This window comes from Amphimedon queenslandica, unplaced genomic scaffold (assembly GCF_000090795.2).
Source record: "Amphimedon queenslandica unplaced genomic scaffold, v1.1 AMPQUscaffold_12884, whole genome shotgun sequence".
Lineage (NCBI taxonomy): Eukaryota > Metazoa > Porifera > Demospongiae > Haplosclerida > Niphatidae > Amphimedon > Amphimedon queenslandica.
Genome location: NW_003546880.1, coordinates 35,267 through 42,435, shown reverse-complemented (window position 1 = coordinate 42,435; position 7,169 = coordinate 35,267). Strand labels below are relative to the sequence as shown.

The window sequence follows — 7,169 nt, the reverse complement described above, 5'->3', positions numbered from 1 at the left end:
CAAGAACTGGCCATCATCACAAGCTGCATCACAGGCTCACTTCATCTTCTCAAACTTCTGGCTCCTACTTCCATAGGCTCCCTAGGCTTTGGAATGGGCTGCCATCATTCGATTTAAGTCTCTCTCCCACTACAAACTGTATGAAGGTGAAAAAGTTTCTATGGAATCATTTTCTCAACTCTTATAATGTTGACCACCCATGCACCTATCACTTATCATGTCCATGTAATAAATGTTCTCACTCCCCCAAAACTCCTAATTTTTCCTCATTTTAATATTATGTTCTGTTTTAAATCTAAATTTAATTTTTAATGTAGTGTAATTTAATTTAATTTTAGGCTCTCTGATTCGGTCATTGAGTCCTTCAGAGACACCATTTTTTTACCAACTTTTGCTTTTATTTGTTAACTTTGTCTTTGTTTTTGTAAAGTTGTTATTATTATTATTATTATTATTATTAGACCTCTCTACCCTAATGCCACACCTTTCAATCTACATGCATGGGAGGGGCTGGAGCTGCTTGCATGTATGTGCTGCAGTGCTGCTACTTCTGCAGGTATTCAAGAGCAAGTGCATGCAACTGCAGGAAGCTAGTGTTGAGCAGACTCTCTTCGTGCTGATAATCAAACAGCTATTGCAGTGAGGGCATGCACCATAGCAGCTATAGGGGCGAGGCCATGCACCGTAGGTGTCTCGTTCTTTGATAAATGGCAACTAAAACCAGTTCTTGTTCCTCTTCTCTGAGTCTCTTCTCTTCTCCTTTCACTATTGGTAAAGTTCATTACTATTTATGTATTATTTAATATGATTTTAGAGGAACTTATTGATGTGGTGGATCTATTAGAGGGAAGTGGCCTCCCTCAGACAAGATGGTGTGAGCTGGGACTTAAACTAGGACTACACAAGAACACACTGGACGGCATTGAAGGGAATCATCCTAATAATGTATATCGATGCTTGATGGAATGTCTCTCTAAGTGGTTGTCCAGAGCTGATAATGTTGACAGTAAAGGAGGAGCTACCTTTGACTCACTGTCAGATGCTCTTAAATCTATGAATGAGAATGCTGCAGCTGACATGTTAGATCAAGAGAGTAAGTTAATATCACTGATTGTATTAGTATTGACTGTGTGTGTGTATTCTATAGAACGTAAAGCTAAGGCTATTGATATATTCAACACTCATCATCCACTCCTCTCTCAGTCTCTCTCTGATCCTGTCAGTGTAGCTATTATGCTTCAAAGAGAGGGTGTCATAACAGGACAAATATTGGCTAGTGTGGAATCAGCTAGTCCCTCTGTTCCTAGTCAACTTGAAGTCCTGTTAGCTGCCATTATAGTAGCTATTGAAAGCAAGTATAGTTTACTACAAACATTTGCTAGTGTGTTGTGCAAGTTCACTGGTAATGTAAAACTAGGAACAGTTATACAAAGAGACTATGGTGAGTCTATTACATTTCACATTAATACCTAAATCATGATCAGTATTTTGTTTTATAGACAAATACTTCAATGATGATAACAAAGTTATTAGAGTTGTTATTCCTGATGATGATATGAGCACTAATACGTTAAGCACTAGAACAACTATACCATCACCTACTCCACCTATTACACCAACTGGTACGTATAATATTAATAATAAAACTGCAATTTATTTTTGATTCTAATAGTTGAGATAGCCATTCCTCAATGCATGAGTGATGAATTCACTTCAATACAAACGTCTTATGGTCGAATGTTGTACAAAGTTCGTAAAATAATGAAGAACAAGCCACTACCTTTAGATGACGTCAAAGAATATCTTTGTTGCTTTAAGAAAAGCCTCAAAATATCATTAAGTGAATGCAGAGATATTTCTGAAGTATTGTCCATAGTAGAGAATGAGTGTTCATTGATCAATATTAAGTTGCTTCAATCATTGGTTGATGAATTTGAAATCGAAGAAGCTGAAAAATACATCACAGAATACAAAGCCATATTAAAAGAGTTTTGTCGCACAGTGAAGATTACTCTTTGCTTAAATGAGAAGTTTGAAGCATTAGGAGGTAGTCCTTCTCTTCAATGTGAAACAGTTACATATGTCTTTGACTGGGAACCAGATGAGCACATGCTACAAGATATCAAGCAAATCATTTCCAAAACGTCTGGTAAACTAGTGAAAATAAAATACATCAAGAAAGGAAACTCCATCATTGTCACTTGCTCCTTCCCTCACTCTCTCACTGGAGCTCTCATTATAAAATTGAGTGAGAATCTTAAATTATTAATAAAAAATGGTCTAATGAAGCTTACTGTTGGATACTGCACAATATGGAAGAAAAAAAAGATACAAGTATGTGTATATATACAGTCAGTAATTATCATTACATAATGTATTATAAAGGAAATACAGGAACCACTGGAAGAGGAGGTACAGGAGATGAAGGAACAACCTTGTGATACAAAGGTATAATAATTTGTGTTTGATTACTTTATTATTATAATCAATAGAGAATTAAAGAAACTGCACAGCAACTAACAAACATAATTAGTGATAAAGAAAAGGTACCTGTTTGTTGGTATTACAAGTATAGGAGGAAGTAATACTTTAATGTATAAGAGCTTACTGTTGGAGTGTGTTGTTATATTAGTGTAGCTTATTGATAAATTATCAATCACTGCATGTTTCATTATAAAATCTGTGCATGTAGGAATTGTATAAAATGAAGCAAAAAATACAGAAATTGTCAATAATACAGAAAACTAAGGTTAGCGATAAATTAATATCAAACATTGTGTATAATAAATTTTATTTTGTACATTATTGCCACTGCAGTATAGCAAGAAAATTTGGCAGTACTTAATTTTGACAGTTTTATATTAGCAAAGTGACAGCCACGTGTTTCTGATGATGCTTGGAATACAGCAAAAGTGGAGATTTTATTCTGGCAATTTTATTACCAATCTCCAAAGTAAAAAAGTTCGCCAAATTTTCCGCTATATACTGCTTATAAATATCACTATCATTTGATTAATGTGTAAATAATTATACTTCAGAATTACATGTAGTTGTTAGTTATTAGTATAATAGTGTAATACTTAGTTACTGATAGGAGGATCAAAATGAAGAGGAATGTACACTAGTGGAATTAAAGGAAGTAAAAGAGGCAACCAATGATTTGGAAGAGAAACTACAAAGTAATTATACACAATATGACATATAATAGTACCTAACATTGGTGGAGTATCATGTAAAATGTCATTTAAGTCCAAAATGTGATAGTAGCTATTGAAATGACTCATAATAAGGGATCCAATTGCCACCTTCATATGATGTAAAATGTTGATTGTATTAATTATTTTAGGAATGAAAAAAGAATATCATATTAAATGTCGTACAGATTCTACTTCAGGTCAGAAATTTATTATTTTTCTTATAATTTATTGTTATTATTATTGCAGCATCAAACAAAATTATAAAGGGAATGAGAATGGAAATAGAGCAAATATCAACAAATAAAACTGGTATACTGAATCATAATGTATGTGTTAGTGTATTATAAATATACTATGATAGGTTTACTGGATCAGAATGAATCATTAATAGATATTAAGAGAGAAATAGCTGAACTATGAGGACGAATATCAGTAATGAGTGTACATATACTAAATAAAAGAGAAGAGAATGAAGAATTGATGCATAAAATAAAAGGTAAAATTTATTAATTATTTATTAGTAATGTACTCTATCACTGATAGATTATGAAAGAGATACATTGAAACTGGACCAGGAAATATCCAGTGAAAAGACACTAGATAAAAGAGAAGAGGATCAACAGGTTATTCATCAAGAGATAAAGGAACAGTTGGATAGACTAATAATAAATGTGGAATCACATCAAACTAAAGAACCATCAAATACCTCAAGTAATTAATTAATTAATAATTGTGTCCTGTAGAGATACAGTAAATAATTAATAGACTATATTGATAGTGTGTAGTTTATACTTGCATGCTTTGCCTAGTTGTAATCGGCCAATCAGATTCATAGTTCGTGTAACATAAAGTTTCCCAGGAGGTTCTCCTTTTAAAATTACCCATATTTTGTATCAGGTTTTGCTAAGTAAATTAATGCAGATGCTATAGCTTGTAACTATTGTTTACATGGTGGAGGCAAAAATACAATTAATTTTGTGTCACTTTTAAAACTGTTCAGTCATCTACAATTTTTATAGTATATTCAAAAAGTGTTTATGTTTAACAATAATTTCTAATTTTTAATAACATAGCAAAAATTCACACAAAAAACTAGATTTACTAAAATAATCACAAACATTAAGTCTCATCTTCCTATACAAGCCAGTTTAACTTGAAATCATTCACAAACCAGGCTCAAATTGTGTCCACACTTAACTGCATGTGGTTGAATCAGTTTATAAGTACTACAGTGACCTTCACCCTACAAGAGAAGGAGAGAGAGAGGGGAAAGAGAGATAACCTGAGGGAGGGAGAGGAAGAAGGAAGAAAAGGGAAAGAAAGAGAAAGAGATGGAGGGAAGTAAAGCTGGAGAGAGAGAGTGATGAAGGGAGAGAGAGATGGAGGAACAATAATTATTGATTCCAGTACATTAATAAAACAAGGAATTGATTTTTGTTTACTGTTACATCCTAGCAGCTATAATGACTTACTGGTACAAAAACTAGCATCACCTGGAACAACACACAAACAACCATAATTATTTACCTATTATACTGTATTAAAATAATAATATACACACATTAACTGACTGACTGTGTTTATTATTAGGAGAAGGGACTAGAGAGGTGGAGTGGACCATTGATAGTGTAACCCTCACTAGACCATCAGCAGGTCAATGTCAAGAAGTGATCAGTCAATTAGCCGACAGTCATCAGAACATTATTCTCTATCATTCATCACCTGATATTGTATACCTACTGCTGTCACTAGTACTAGAGATAAGAACAATAAAGTGGATTGGTATATATTACACTAAAATAACAAAAGATGTCATCCTCTTACTGTCACACAAAATAACAAACAATACTTCATTAGAGACACTAGTGATCAATGATGATTCCATCAATGATGATGGAGTAATTGCACTAACACAATCATTAATTAATAATAAAACAATTACTAGCTTACTCCTTCATAGAAATCCTGACATCACTTCAACCAGTGCTCAGTCACTAGCTGAACTTTTACTCTACAACCACACACTTGCTGGCCTTTGTCTTGATGGTACTAACATTGATACTGATGGAGTACTGGTATTGATGGAATCTCTCAAGACCAATAATACACTAACAGCACTATATCTAGACAGGAAACATAAACAAACTTGTTTTTCTTTACCTTATTACGAAACTATTGAAAACAGATTACACTTTGAGTAATTATTTCATATTCATATTAGTTTAATAATAAATAATTTATATCATCAAGAGTACTTTTGATATCATTTAATTTTTGAAAATAATTTTAAAATGCACTTGCTGCCAGACTGACCATATACCCCTCATGCCAAGAACACATTCACATTATTTACAAGAGGTGGAGAGAAAGAGGGAGGAATGGATAGAGAAAGAGAGGGACAAAGAACAGAAGGAGAGACAGAAGATGGAGAGAGAGAGAGAGAGAAGGTCGGGGGAGGGAGCCAGAGACAGTGAAGGAGGAAGAGAGAGGAAGGGAAGGAGTGAGAGAGGGGGAGAAAGAAAATGAGAGAGATGGACAGAGTAAGGGAATAGAAGGATGGAGGAGACATTAGTATGATATGCTGGGTACTACTCCTAGGAAACATCATGCAACTAAAAATACATTACCTGGTAAAGTCATTTCTTTCCCTGATATTCCATTAGATATCAATCTCTCCACTAGCTCCTTACACTGAGTCCTTTGTCTTTACTTGTGCTAGTTTCTTTATCCTCCAGATTTGATAATAAATTTGGAGGATAATGAACAGAATTGATCAAACCTATTGAAGATGTCTTCCATCAGAGGAGGTACTACTGGTATAAGTTATGGATATGAGGGGCTCCCTGACTCATGGATGATGGACTAAGTAAAGAAAGGAGAGATTGATACTAAGAGAAAGGACGAGAGAGAATGAGAGGAAGAAGTTTAAGAAATGACAATGAGAAAGAGGTGGAAAGAAATGAGATAGCTACAAGAGGGAGACAATTTGATCATTAATATAATAATAATACCAGTACATACATGTGCATGCACATGTAACATACAGTTATACAGTTTCATTATGGAATTAATTATGATGTTCTATTATGCCTTTTTGTAATTGACCAATCAAATTGTCATGTTGGAGGAAAGTAAATGTACATGTACAGTACATGCGTAGGAAGGAGACACTTTTATAATATTCTTACATGTACATTCAATTGTCATCAGAATTGGTTAAGTGACAATCCTATTATCCTAAATTTTCATATTTAAGCACATACATGTCCTGATGTTATAGTACATAGACAGATTGAGCTGATTTGGATCAAAATTGAACTTATTGAATTTTTACAGTTGTTCAAAAATGAAGCCAACATTAAGGGCTAGTACAGATAAAATTAATTTAATAAAGACATCACATGTACCTGTACATCCTGGATTACGTACATGTATGAAGTAATGAAGGAACTGAAGTAGCTACTTGTACATGTACATCATAGGCGTAGGAATGGGGGGGGGGCTGAAGCCCCCCCCAACTTTTCAGCAAGAGGGGCTTAGCCCCCCCAATATTCACATGCTAAGTCATGCTTTTTAATGTTGAGCCCCCCCAACTTTTGAATCATTTCTACGCCTATGTACATGCAATTCTGTATGTATATATATACATCATACACTAAATACAAGTTTACCTACACAAGACAGATTTACATATCTAACACATCAATTGCAATGGGCTAGACATTCTCAATACACTAACACTGATGGACATGAATAGGCAGCACTTGACCAGTTACATTTAAGACTTCAACAATCAGTAACAAGTTAATTTAAATTATTGCTTCTCAAAAGATATTTATAAATAATTGAAAGAGAAAATATTAATAAATTATCAGCTACAAATGAAAATAATAATAATAATAATAATAATAATAATAATAATAATTACAGTTCTTGATGAGAGGGAGTGTGAGTTGATGAGGGAGAGGTAGG

At 33.7% G+C, this 7,169-nt stretch overlaps 1 long non-coding RNA gene across 1 annotated transcript; it reads left to right on the top strand.

Moving 5' to 3' along the window:
- The first annotated feature begins 3,653 nt into the window (after nt 1–3,653).
- Nucleotides 3,654–3,780, top strand: LOC109586388 (uncharacterized). Its single transcript, XR_002187003.1, has 2 exons — nt 3,654–3,693; nt 3,741–3,780. It is a non-coding gene; the product is annotated as an uncharacterized LOC109586388 (long non-coding RNA).
- Nucleotides 3,781–7,169: the final 3,389 nt, after the last annotated feature.